Raw genomic sequence first — 14,573 nt, forward strand, 5'->3', positions numbered from 1 at the left:
ACTAGAAAAATGACAAATATATTACAACTTTCCACCTAAAATACATTTTTCGACCACATATGGAACATTTATAAAAACTGACCACAAGGAAGCATGTTCCAAAAAAAAAATTTTTTTAAAAAGGAAACTCTTAAAAGGCATAACAAAATCTAAAAATTAAAGTTACTGTAACTGTGCCTAAGAGACAATCTCTGCAATGAGTATATGTCTTTATTTCACTGCCATGTTATACTTCTCTTTACATCTGGATCCTTAGTATACTTAGTTGAGAGAATACCATGATATTAAAGATGATGTCCACTGACTTATCCTTAATAATATATACAGTGGTTTAGTCGCTCAGTCGTGTCCAACTCTCTGTGACCCCACGGACTGTAGCCTGCCAGGCTCCTCTGTCCATGGGATTTTCCAGGCAAGAATACTGGAGTGGGTTGCCATTTCCCTCTCCAGGAATATATGCAGTGCACAGCATAAAGTGGACACTGACGAAATATCTACCAGGTGACACACACTTACTGTCACCTAATCTATGACAAAGGAGGCAAGAATACACAATGGAGAAAAGACAGTTTCTTCGATAAGTGGTCTGGGAAAACTGGACAGCTACATGTAAAATGACGAAATGAGAACACATCATAATACCATACACAAAAGTAAACTCAAGGACTTCCCTGGTGGTCCAGTGGTTAAGAATCCACCTTTCTGTGTAAGGGACACGGGTTCAATCCCTGGTTTGGGAAAATTCCACATGCGGTGGGGCAGCTAAGCCTGTGCATCACAACTACTGAGCCCATGCTCCAGAGCCCATAAGCCACAACTACGGAGCCCACATTCCACAATTACTGAAGCCTACGTGCACTAGAGCCCACGCTCTGCAACAAGAGAAGCCACTGCAATGAGAAACCCTTACACTGCAACTGGAGAGTAGCCCCCACTCAATGAAACTAAAGAAAGCCTGCACAAAGCAACAAAGACCCAGCACAATAAAAAATAACTAAGTAAATTTTTTAAGAATCCATATAGCTAACAGTCACTAGCCAAGCAATATATCTAAACTCCCAATAGCTTTCTCATAGATAACACCTTTGATGTATGAATCACTATAATAATGGTTGCTTAAGTCGTTTTTCAGGAACTCAGAGCTAGATCTTGACCAGTTCAAACCAGCTGAGACCACCAGTCTAATTCAACTAGGCCTACCTGAGTATCCAATGGGTCACCTTCATGCTAATGCCACCAATTTCTGAACATGCACCCCGTGAAGAAGCATGTAGTTCATTCAGTTCCATGGAGAACTTCAATCACTATACCTTTTGCCTGCATCCAATCACCCTTCCCCATGCCTCAGACCACTCTGCTCCTTTATCCCTTAAAATTCTCAAAATCTTCACCTTTAGGGAGACAAATTTGAGATTTGTTCTCCGGTTTCCTCACTTAGCTGTGACCTGTGAGTAAACATTTTCTCTGCTGCAAACTTACTATCTCAGCATATGTCTTGCTGCACATCAGGCAAGTGAACCTAGTTCAGTAACATGATTAACAGAGTCTATTCTTCACCCTACCTTCACCATGTTCACTGAAACACTCACTTTTAAACCCTGACTCATCATGTAAGACAGCCAAGTATCCTGAGCCCCTGATGTTTTAACAAAGTCCAAGCCACATGCATTGATACATGCTCCAGTGAAGAGCCTGAGCTGAGATCTCAAGTCAAACAGCCAGTGTCAACTTCCAGTCATGTGAGTGAAGATACCTCCAGATGATTCTAGTCCTCTGCCTTCACATTACCCCCATCAGCAGCTCTTCCCAACTGATGTCCTAGACACTGAAGAGTAGAAACAAGCCATCCCTGATGTGCCTGATCTTAAGTACTGACTCAAAACATCTGAGTCTAATAAAGCAGCTATTTTATTTCACTAAGTTTTTGGATGGGTTTGTCATAAAGCAATAGCAACAAAAATACATACTAATGGAAATGACCCAGTAGAAGAAAAATGGAGAATGCAAGACAAAGAGAAAGAAATACAATGGTAAAGTCCTTGAAGGTAAAAGGGGATGGGTTCCTCTACCCAAATAGATGAAGAAGCCTTCCATGGGACACTGAACAGCACGTACATTGTAAAGGGGGGAAAGGGCAGAGTATAGACACAGATACAGAATTGGAGGAGAGGGTCTATTGATGGTGGGTTGTGTTATTTAGAAAATATAGGTAAGTACCAGAAGACACCCTTGTAAGGTTTGTAAGTGGTTTCCTGATGAACATGAATAAGAGATGGGGGGAGAAGCGGGTAGAGGCAAAGGGCTGCTTTTTTTGTTACAAACATTTAAGCCATTTATCTCTTAAATTTTTTAAAAACTCCTTCATTTTCTAAATGAGGAAAAAACAAGACTCACTTGATTATGTGATTTGCTAAAAGTCACACACCATATTAACAGCACTCAGTCTTTGATCTTGATTTCCAAAACAGTATACCTTCTCACATTATACTACCTTTTATATTATAAAAATATTACCTAATGGAATTATATTTCATAATCAGAATTTATTAAATTAAAATAATTTAGTAATCAATAATGAATGCCCCATTCTCGAGGACTGATATCAACAAAGAAGGCAGAAGAGTGTTCTTGGGAAGATAAAAATATGCATTCAAGCAAAACAAATAGCCCATAGACTATCTCTACCTCAGTCACCTCCAGAGTAGCTATATCATACAGTTTTCAAAAACAGATAACACTTCCTTTTACCTTTTCCAATTCTCCTAATCTGAATACTCCTAAAATATGCTACCTTCAGTATTCTAAGTTATCTATAAGAATTTCTCTTTTCTTTTAGCAATTAATACCCTTATCATGGCAACCCACTCCAGAACTCTTGCCTGGAAAATTCCATGGATGGAGGAGCCTGGTAGGCTGCAGTCCATGGGGTCGCTAAGAGTCGGACACGACTAAGCGACTTCACTTTCACTTGGCAACCCACTCCAATGTTCTTGCCTGGAGAATCCCAGGGACGGGGGAACCTGTGGGCTGCCATCTATGGGGTCATACAGGGTCGGACACGCCTGAAGCAACGCAGCAGCAGCATTTTATTCAGATCTTACCAATACAACTGCACCAACAGTCATTTGTCTACCCTGACAGACCACTAAATATCTTAATGCTAACCACTTAATGTCCACTCATTCAGATAATATAAATGCAGGAATAATGCCCATAAGAAATATGGGCGCCTATGTAGTACGATATGAGAGGACACAGATAAATGACAAACATTCTTTCAAAAAATACCTTCTGGTCTTTACTATGTCTAAAATTCTCATCATTAGTCCCAGGGATGGAGAGCTTTGGAAAAAAGTCTCCATCAATCAACCAAAAATCAAATTCAAAGGCTGTCTGTTACACTAGAGAGAACAAAATATTAGCAGTGGTTACTTCTGCACGGAAAAACCATAAGCAATTTTCTTCTTCTGCTTTTCTAGGTTTTTTATTAAGAAAAACACCAGTAAACATTTATAAGACCTTTTTCAATTCTGACTCTTCTCACTTTTTGGCAGTAAACAACCATGATCAACTTGATAACCACTCCCACCTTCTTAACCTTCCCACTCACTTGCCTCTCATATTAACTGCTCTGTCTTTGTTTCCTTGGCCAATTCCTCTTCTTTTACTCATTCTCCAAGTATGTGCACTTCCCAAGGCTCAATCTCAGATCCCCTGCTTTTCCCTCTAAGCACAACAGTTTCAGCCTTAAATTTCTTTACTAAGTTCTATTCACCTTCTCCCACTCTCTGGTGATCTGTTTGCACCTGCTTATCTCACTGTCACCTCAAACTCAACAAATTCAAACTACAAGCCCAGATGTCTGTACCCCATCAACTAGCTAATATTTCATACCTATTTCTGTCAGTACAGTCATTAATTAAATCCTTGTTCTTTTTTTGGTCACCAACTAAATGAGTGTCTTTGGCCATATTTTTAAACCTCTCTAGGTTTCCTAATGCACATGTTCCTAACGCACATGTTCTCAACACTCTTATTTCTCGTCACTGCGGATCAAAACTTTAGTCATCTCTGATTACTCCTCTCCTTCCCTGCACTACATCTTCCTTTCTTATCCAGTCCAGAACAAAGTCTTGCGTGACATCTCTCCAGTCTTATTTTTACTAAATTCAAATTCTCACTACCTCAGGCCTAGATGATTTTCCTAGGTTTATCACTTCTCTTTCCAACTCATACTCTACCCAGCTCTGGTGCCACTGTGATTTTCTTAAAATACCTTTTTTTTTTTTTTTTTCTTTTCAAGTCTCTTTTTTTATTTTTCAGTGGGTTTTGTCATACATTGATATGAATCAGCCATAGAATTACACGTATTCCCCATCCCGGTCCCCCATCCCACCTCCCTCTCCACCTGATTCCTCTGGGTCTTCCCAGCCCACCAGGCCCGAGCACTTGACTCATGCATCCCACCTGGGCTGGTGGTCTGTTTCACCACAGATAATATACAGGCTGTTCTTTCGAAACATCCCGAGATTCTGAGAAATTGGACTTCCCATGGTCAAATTGATGGGAGGCTTAGAGTTGGTGAAATTTGGATATTAATGTTATTATTATCCTTGTTCTAATGGTGAATGAAGGCTGAACTCTCTGAATTGCCCAACATCAGAGGATTCAAAAAGAGTACTGATTTCTTACAAAGAAAATTTCAAATTTTAAGCAAGTTCTTTCTCACTGTGAAACCTTTAAAGCTTGTCTATTACCTATGAATCAAAGTACATTCTTCTAACCCTGCACTTAAAGACATCCATCCATCTAATCCCAAACATTTTCACCTGATTTCTTACTACTCTCCCACACAAACCTTCACTTCAGTCAACTTGTTATGTACTGTTCTCTGAGCCTGTCCTGCGTATTTTGGCTTTACTTCCTATACAAGTTCCTTCCTCTTATGTAAAATCAAATTCTGCCCAGTTTTGAGTCTACCTCTTCTCTGGATCTTTGTCTGCTCACTTCAACCTTATATGGTATCAGAGATTTATAACTTTTATTATTTGCCTATCTCCCCTATTACATTATAAGTCCTCAAGGAAAGGAACCTGCTTTACATTTTTCTGCATCTCTTTTGGATATATAGCAAAGTGCCTTTATGTTGTAGATATGAATAAATATTTGTCTGGTAATGGCCTAAAATTCCTTTTTAATACACAGCATTTCTTGAATGTTCCCCATGTACTCAGCATTGTGGGTTTGTATGTGTGTGGGTTTAACCTAAATTTTGTTTCTCATACACAATCAACTTGAAAAGATGTGGCTAACAGAGAAATAATTATCAAACAACCAAAGTATAATATATAATTAAACTATATGATGATATGCTAAGACTAAAAGAACTATAGAACTGTAGAGAGGAAAAAAGCAAGAGTTAGAAACATTTTCACGAATGAGGTGGAACTTTTAATAGTAGTGGTAATAAATTGTTTTAATAATAATAGCTTATTATATTCAGAGCATTGTATAATTATGACAATAGTTTATTGTTAAAGTTTACTTTATGTCTGGGAGTCCTTAATGTGCCAGGCCCTATTCCTGAGGGTTTTTCAGGTATCATGTAATTTTCACTAGGAGCTTACAGAAAAAGTACAATTCTCAGTTTTCAGATGAGGAGACTGAGGCTCTGCTCAGTTATTCCACACCTAGTGACTCATGCAATGGGATGTAGAACTGGACTTACTGGAAGAAGGACGGAAAACGTGAGAAAGTTAAAAAACAGAATAAGCTCACCTGTTATTAGGAAGTATGAGACACAGCTTGCAATACTAGAGCAGAGGATGCGTGCTGAAGGTCCCTTAGACAAAACTGAATAAACAGGGCAGGGACTGATGACAAATTATTTTGAAAGCCAGGAAAAAGAAGTTCAACTTAATAGGTGGAATGTGGGAGGCCACTGAGGATTTGGGAACAAGAGAGTGCCACAAAAAGGAGTATCAGAGTGGTATTTATAGAAGGAAGAGATGCTGGATTCAAAGGGGTTGATATGACTTCCAATATTCTAGGCTGAGGATGAGTCCTGGGATTCAGGTAGTAAAACTGGGAGAAGCAGAGGTATGGATGACAAAATAAATATGAATAGGACATGGTGAATGGATTACTATGTGAGATAAACGAGAGGCAGTTTAAAGATTATGTCTAATTTAAAGTCTGTATGGCCAACAGAGGGAAGGAAATTACAAAGGGGCATAAAAAGATGATTTTCATTTGGGGCAAGGTTAAGTTTAAGGAGCTGGTCAAAAATACTAATAGAAAACCAGTACTAGAGAAACCAGAAAGTAATCAGAATGACAAGCAATAGGATCACTGTAAAATAAAGGAACTAGATAGTAGCTATAAAGATATTAAATAGGAAAGTAAACATCCTAAGGTGTGATCAGCTGGTACTAACTTTGTATTAATAATTGTATCAATAACTTTGCTGGGGAAGGGCATCAATTAGTGAACAACATTTAAAAATGCAGTTTTTCCATTAATTTTTTTTTTTTTAATCAGAAGCCAACCAAAAACTAAGGCTAAACCTTCCAAACTTTCTCCATTTAGGGAATCCTTAGACTTAGTAATTTTTTCATAGCACTCCCAGACCAAAAGAAATACTTACGTGGGGGTGGTTTCAAACCACTTAAGTATTAATGTCCTTATAATTTAGTGTTTGTTGGACTCTGTACAAACTCTCAAACTTGGAATCAAACTGGACAACATCACATTCCAGTATTCTATTTCATACAGTAGTTGCTTTTTATCAGAGCAACCTTTAAAAATACAGTTATGCGAAAACATGACATTGTAGAAAGGAATGTGTCAATCTAATGTTGACACTGTGAACTACCTCAAATTATCAATTCAAGCCTGAGTTCAATGGCACCCTGGGGCACCCCGGCACACAATCTGAGAAACTGGGAGCAAAGGGAAGGGGGCTAAATAGAAAAGAAAAGAAAAGAAAAAAAAAAATGGGAGAGGAGCAAAAGAAAATTCTTATTAGCCCAGTTAACCACAAGAGGGCAGCACAACAGTAGGTAGTGGCAGCACAAATGCATTTGTGAGGAGAGATAAGGGTCAACCTTTCTAAGACCCCTCAACCAGTTTAAGATACAAAAGTCCTTTTTCTCCTTAGACTAAAAAGGAAGAAACACCAGTCACTGGCAATCACCTTATGCAGTCATCCTGCCCTTTTCTAACATCCTTTCCTTGCCTACCCAGTCAGGACAATAGCCATGACTTTCACAGTGGCCAAGCAATGTACTACTTTGCATGAATAATTTTATTCAGCCTCTACAACAATCTTATAAGAAAGTGAGGCTCAAAGAGATTCTAAATTAACACTATTAAAAGGCAGGAACACCAGAATTCAAACCCAGATCTGACCCCAAAGTTAAGGTCCTTCCCTATTTGGTCTAAAAAGCATCTCATCTTTCAGAAACAGCCAGTTTCCCTTCCTAAACCTGAGACACCTGTCTCAAATCGCTAGGAAAAACCAGCAAATGAAGCAAACTCTTCTTTAATGGGTTCCTAAAACATGCCGAATACTCCAAACGTAGGACACTCAGAGAAAGAAATAGGCATTGTATGCTTATCTAGTCAGCAAGTACTGTAGTTTTCCTGTACCGGTAAATACATGTTAAGGCAAACGCTGGACACATCCAGTTTGCAGATATGTTACATATTAAAAGATATGTGCACACAGGAGCAAGGGATTCTCATACCCAAAATGGTAAACGGGGAAGGGAAAGCGAGGAAAAAGGTTGATTATTCATCTTAATATCCTCTGGGTGTTCCATCAGAATACCTGCAGTAGCCCAACTTGTACAAACCTATTATGAAACCAAAACCAATCGTCATCGCTTATTCCCACTTGCAGTTTCCTTCTCCACATTTCTCCTCCCCCTATGACATACTCAGCTGCCTCTATCCTTTCATTCAGAGAAAAGGAGTTCCTCCGGACAGATTAATAACCACCGGAAAGCAAAATGGGTAAATTCAACCGACACAGCAAACTTAAGCAGATAAAACTGTCCAGGAAGCATTCTATGCGGTAGCAGAAACCCCAGCAAGAGCAGCTAACGTGTCCTCTCAATAGGTATCTCTTATTACTTGAAAATGTTCCTCCCTCAAAGATTAAGAATCTGCTGCTGCTTGAGGAGAAAGAGTATTGGATGACGTTTTCTCTGCAAAGAAAAACAATGTACAATCAGCAGAGAAATAAATAACGACTGTTTCTTAAAGAACAACAATAAAGCCCAAATTTACCCTCCCAGGGCAACATTCAAAGTTCAGCACTGCCATTTTCAAAGAAGTAAGCGACAATGAGCCCTGCCCGTCGACACACGCTTCCAACCTTCCTACGCACAGACTCACACCTCAAAACACCCTCGTCTTTGCTGCAGAGAAAAAGGACTGCAGAGAAAAAGGACTGCAGTCAGGATCGCTTACCCACCTTCGGGGAAAGGGGATGGAAGGGCCTCTTCTGAAGAAGAGAAACAGATCACATCTTGTTGCCTTGCCTGCTTCCGAAACCTAAAAGGAAAAAAAAAAGAAAAAAAAGCGGCAGTTACTACCGCAGAAATCCAGGGGAAATAGATGCTCTTTTCTAGGCTGTTCAGATGTCTAGAAAATTTTAAAGAGGGATAAGTAAAGGCGAGGAGGAGTATTAGGCACATAAGGATGCAATTATCAACAGCAAGACACTCCGTCCGAGGTTTCCTTCTAAAAAGAAGGATTTTCTTGCCGGGAAGTTTACTGACACTAGCAGCGGGGGAGGCGGAGCGGGGTGGAGAGGAGGAGAAAGACAACTGCTGCCCTCCACCTGGAGCCCAGGCAGCAATAACACTCACCCGCCGCACGGATGTGGCGACGAGGACGCGCCCCCAAGCCCGAGGGGACGGCTCTTACCCGGTGCCTCCGGCTGGCCACGGTCTGCGAAGCCCCTGGAGCAGGCAAAGGTCCGAGTGTACCCCAGGCTGAGACCTCGGGGGCCCTCCCGTGCGGGTTCGGCTCTCACTCACATCCCTCGGCGGCGAAGATCTGGCCTTTCCCTGCGCTGCAACAGAAGCCCTCCGCTCCGACGCGCTGCCACCAAGTCCGGACCCAAGGGGTCGAGGAGCCGAGGCGGCGGCGCGCGCTGTGGAGCGAGCAGGACGCGGGCCCAGCCTGTCAGCGCTCAGGAAGGCCGTTAGCGTCGGCCGCTGCGGCCCGCTCCGGCTCCTCTTCCTCTCTCCTTCCTGCAACCCACACCACTCCCACTTTGGGCAACCGGGAAGCCCGTCACAGTCGTCGTCTCCACCCTCTCCGGACTCACACCGTCTTCTCAGCGCCGCAGGCGACACTGGCTGGGACGTCCTATTTACGTCCGAACTCAGCCTCCCAGTTGGCCTCGGGTCTGGCGTCTGGTTCACTGCAGAGACCGCCTCGGTGCGGGGCCGGCGCCTGGCGCGCACCCCCGGACTGCGCGTGCGCCGCTCCACCCAGGCTGCGCTTTCACCGACGCGCGCCGGGGGCGGCCGACGACTGGCTACGCAGAACCTGGGCTTCTCGGGAAACAAACTGGCGTGCGCGGAGATTCCCGCGGTGGCCCCTGGGCGTGAGCGGGCGGGGAACTTGAGCTGGGCCGGGCGCTCCGCAGATGGGCGTGTGCGTGGCCGCCGCCCGCCGTGAAGGCGGCTGGGAGTGAGTCAGCCCAGCCGGGTAGGGGCTCCCCAGCGCACAACCTGGCACCGCAGAGAGACTTTCCCGTCCTGCTCACGGTTTTCTTTTTCTGCTTTACCTTCCACGTTCAGAGTGCAACAAACCTGTCGTTCCACAGCTCTGGTCGCTAGGCCGAGGGAAGTCGCGCCGAGGGTTTGGTGCAACGCGTTCCTAACGCACCAGTGCTGTTCTGGGAGCCTGATTCCAATCAGTCACTTCTGCTGGAAAGAAATGAGGCTGGGATGAGGTGCCCAGATGCCTGTGGACTGGCGGCAGTGCCAGGCAAATGAGAAACAATTTCCACCATCCCGAAGAGCCTCATTCATTGGTTCAACATATTTACTGAGCACCTACTGTTTGCCATTCTTGGTAGGACCCCAAAAATGCTATGTGAACACAACCCACTTACCCCTTGCCCTACTGGAGCTTGTATTCTCATACAGCAACAACAACAACAAAAAAGCCTTAAATTTATAACGTGCCAGAGTATAATTGCCACTAGGAAAAGTAAAGGGCCAGGAAGTGGGGAGGCAGTGTGCTATTTTATAGTGGCCAGGAAAGACCTCCCAGAGTAACACCTGAGTGGAGATCTGAAGAAGGAGAATGAGCCAGTCCTGTGGCTATCTGTATAGACAGTTTCATGCAGAAACACTAGCAAAGCCAGAGACCCTAAGAAGGGAATGTGCTTGGCAAGTTCAAGGACCAGGAAAGAGGTCAGTGTGGCTGAAGAACAGTAAAGGAAGGGGCAACGGTAAGGGGTGAGGCCAAAGCAGTAGCCTGTAATCCAACTATGTCGGGCCTTTTTCACTCATCATTAGCCTTCTGTGAATCTGAAAAAACAGATACATTTATAGCCCCTGTTTCACATACAAATGATGCTGCAATTCAGGTCTAGCTTGAACTTAATTGTTTCTTTAAATCTCACCAAAGCAACTCCTGCATTTCTTCTTACATAAGACACATTGCAAAAGGTCTTTGAGCAAATGATAGCAGGATAGGAAATGACTTGAATCCACACTGACTTCTTTAAATAATGAACTGGAGCCCTGTTTTCGCCTAAGAAGGGATATACTGGGGAATTGCATTCCTATGGCTCCTGTCTTACAAGCAAAATATGCCAGAGAGTGCTGTGTGGTTGCTGTTGTTTAGTTTCTAAAAAGAAATTAGAAATAGGAGTTGTGACACAACAGCGAATCTAAAATCTGCTTAGAATATTAAGGCTGAAATTACAAGCAGGAACCATCATGAGAGTTCCCCCAGGAAACAAAACTGTTAACTAGATTAGAAACCAGAACACAGACCCACACAAAGAACATAAAGTGCTGAGGATGACCTTAACATTACAGTTAAAATGAAAAGTATCTGAACTGTGGAAATGGAAGCATTCTCTTTAAGAGGGGAAAAAAACAAAACAAAACCTGTTTAAGAACTCTAAACAGTACAGATACATTCATTCTAGTAAATAATATTTCTGAATTTTGCAATGATATGTTTATTCAACCAGGCATGGTATCTGTTACTGTCCACTGCCTTTTTGCAGGGAAAAGCCATTTAGAACTAGTGGATATTGAGGTTGTCTTGTGGAGGAAAGCATTCTTTTTTATATTGGTGATTTGGATAGGGAAGAGAGGGCGGACAAGGGAACTATATTAGTCATAGGCTTATAAACTTGAGAAATCAATCTACCCACACAGAGAGATAAAGTGACTGACTTACTGTCATTCTGATAGTGAAAGCCTCTCGCGTCACCAAGATACTATGATTTTAAGCCAATATTACCCTGGAATGTTTAGCTCTATTTACTCTGCAACGAACTTTTTAATGCTTTTATGTGATCCCTGGTGGTGACATAGCTAGAAATTTGCTCCCAGGGCAAATATTTCAGAAAGTTTCCTCCATTCTTTGATATAATAAAAGAAAATTCCAAGACATCTGACTAAGTCTTTTCAAGACATTCATTCACACAATATGGAAAAACAAAAAGTGTGAATTTGGTTAGATGGTAATACATTTAGATTCAAAACTGATTGTAGGTCATAGCTAGAAGTAAAAATTAGCAGTCAATTGTCAAGTATGGGGTGTTGTGCCACAAGTTCTGTTATCCCTTTGTAATAGAATAAAGTGGCACTGGTTCTTGATTGTCATTTCCAACCCAAACCTGCAACAAGACTGACAGTGCATGTGAGATGGAGCTTTGGCACTTACTTCCTTTTATACTGTAACAAAGGCTGAGCGCCGAAGAATTGATGCTTTCCAACTGCAATGCTGGAGAAGACTCTTGAGACTCCCTCGGACAGCACGGAGATCAAACCAGTTGATCGTAAAGGGAAATCAGCCCTGAATATTCATTGGAAGGACTGGTGCTGAAGCTGAAGCTCCAATACTTTGGCCATCTGATGCGAAGAGCTAACTCATTGGAAAAGACCCTGAGCTGGGAAAGATTGAGGGCAGAAAGAGAAGGGGCGACAGAGGATGAAATGGTTGGATGGCATCACCAACTCAATGGACATGAGTTTGAGCAAACTCTGGGAGATAGTGAAGGACAAGGAAGCCTGGCGTGCTGCAGGTCAAGAGACTGCAAGGAGTCAGACACAACTGAGAAACTGAACCACAAAGTCCTTAAGTGGTTTTGATGCAAAGGTTAGAAATCCATGGTTCAGGGAATCTGGCTGACCCAGGTTTGAACTACTCTTTTCACCAAAGAAGTCATTTCAATTTTCTAAGCTTACATTTCCTCATCAGTATAATGAGGATAAGAATATCTTCCTTGAAGAGTTGTTTTGAAGGTTAGATGAAAAAATATTTTAAACCCTTAGCACAGTTATTAAATGCCTATTATGGTTTTGATAGGGACAATTTATATATATTGCCAAAATGTTGGATTTTCTTAGTAATCCTGAAGCATTTGTCACAGTTTATTGCATGACATGGAACTGTGTGGGCAAGAATGATAAGGGCTGAGTTGTAATAGAGATAAATGCAAAGTTCTGCATTTGTATAAAAATAAATCATGCCATTAGCTGATGAAATAATGAAAACACTCTAAAGAGCAGGAAAAGATATAGGAAAGTTATTCCCCTTGGAACAGGAAACAGGCCCAAACAAAAGACTGGGGGTAAATCCACAAATTAGTTTGTTTCCTTCCAGGATAGAGATTTACTCTTCTAAAGGCATCAAGAAAAGAGCTATGGAGAGAGGCTGATTTACCCCAGGTCTAGTAATACATGCCAAAAGATAAAGTCAGGAGTGTGAATCAGGTAGACAGATAAGCAAGCAATGTTGTTTTACTTTGAATCATTCACATATTTTAGGACAATTCATTTCAAAGTCTGGCTGGATATGGCAAATTTTTTTTTCAAAATTTCCTCTGCATTTATTTATATCTCTATCTCTAAATCAATCCTTTTATCCTTCATTAGAGTCTCAAAGAAAAAGGTGTTCCTGGCAAGCAGGTCCCTCTTTCCCTTGAGATAACTGGATAAGTTTAATATTGGTGCATAAAAACTAATTACCCCATCTGTAAGCCAGGAATAAATAACCTCCTTCAGGTAAAGATGATTATTTGGCAAAATATGCAAAGCATCTATTATATAATTATGTTCTGCTGCTGCTGCTGCTGCTAAGTCATTTCAGTCGTGTCCAATTCTGTGCGACCCCATAGACGGCAGCCCACCAGGCTCCTCTGTCCACAGGACTCTCTAGACAAGAATACTGGAGTGGGTTGCCATTTCCTTCTCCGAATTATGCTCTACTTTACAATAAAAATTTAACTTAAAACATTTGTAGTACCAATTCACTAAAAATATGTTTCTTTATAAAAAGATCCATACCAATATTCACTCTTAAGAGTAGAAATCCCCCGGCATAATTATTAGTTTGTTGTTGTTTAGTCGCTAAATTGTGTCTGCCTCTATTGCAACCCCATGGACTGTAGCCTGCAAGGCTCTCCTGTTCATGTAATTCCCCAAGCAAGAATACCTGGGTTGCCATTTCCTTCTCCAGGAGATCTTTGTCATCCAGAGACTGAACCAACATCTCCTGCTTAGCAGGTGGATTCTTTACTACTGAGCCACCTGGGAAGCAATTATTAGTTTATAGAATGTTAATTCCTGTGTCCTTATTTAGATTAAGGATTTTGCCCTCTTTCATTGAGAAATGTCCTCTACACCCAGAGTAGTCAGCCTCTAGCCCCTGTTTTATGGTTTGTGACCCTGCCCCCCATAACTTGATTATACCATGAGTTGTCACCTAATTCAAACTGAATCATTTATGGTCTCCCTGCTGAGGAATTTGGAACTGGGATTCAAAGACAGTTGCTCAGACTTTTTTGTTCTTTTAGAGTAAGTTACCCATGCTCTAAAGTTGTAAGATTTCTATCTGTATTCATGTACGTGGAGTTGCATAGAAAGCTGACTTGCTTTGGGAGAAAAAACGACAGTGTATCAAGAATGAACTCTCTTAGGTTTTCAGCTTCCTCTTCCTTACACGGCCCAAAGAAACTTCCTGTATCTGGTATCTTGAAACTTCCTTATGACAAATTTCTCCTTTTAACTTTTACCAGATCTGATAGAGTCAGAGTATTCACATTGAAATAACTTGGATTATGGTAGAATGATAAGAAGAAAATGTTAAAAAGAAAAAAAAAAACACTCTCAAGTTACAACAGGGAAAATGTATGTCTTTTTTTTTTGCCATATGATGCCTTTCACTTATTTCTTTGTGATTCAAAATTTTTGCAGATAATAATCCATTTATAGTTATCATAAAGTATTGGCTATATTCCCTCTGCTGAACTGCATGTCATTTAAAAATCAAATTTACCCAGCACTTTTGGAATTCTATCTTCA

At 41.4% G+C, this 14,573-nt stretch overlaps 1 protein-coding gene across 1 annotated transcript in view; it reads left to right on the forward strand.

The window, feature by feature from the left end:
• Nucleotides 1-11,958: 11,958 nt before the first annotated feature.
• Nucleotides 11,959-14,573, forward strand: part of AK3 (adenylate kinase 3) — a 274,466-nt gene continuing 271,851 nt past the window's right edge. Inside the window, exon 1 of the mRNA XM_065908182.1 lies at nucleotides 11,959-11,962. The gene's annotated coding sequence lies outside the window, so the exon portion shown is untranslated. The remainder of the gene's footprint in view (nucleotides 11,963-14,573) is intronic.

This window comes from Muntiacus reevesi, chromosome 17 (assembly GCF_963930625.1).
Source record: "Muntiacus reevesi chromosome 17, mMunRee1.1, whole genome shotgun sequence".
Lineage (NCBI taxonomy): Eukaryota > Metazoa > Chordata > Mammalia > Artiodactyla > Cervidae > Muntiacus > Muntiacus reevesi.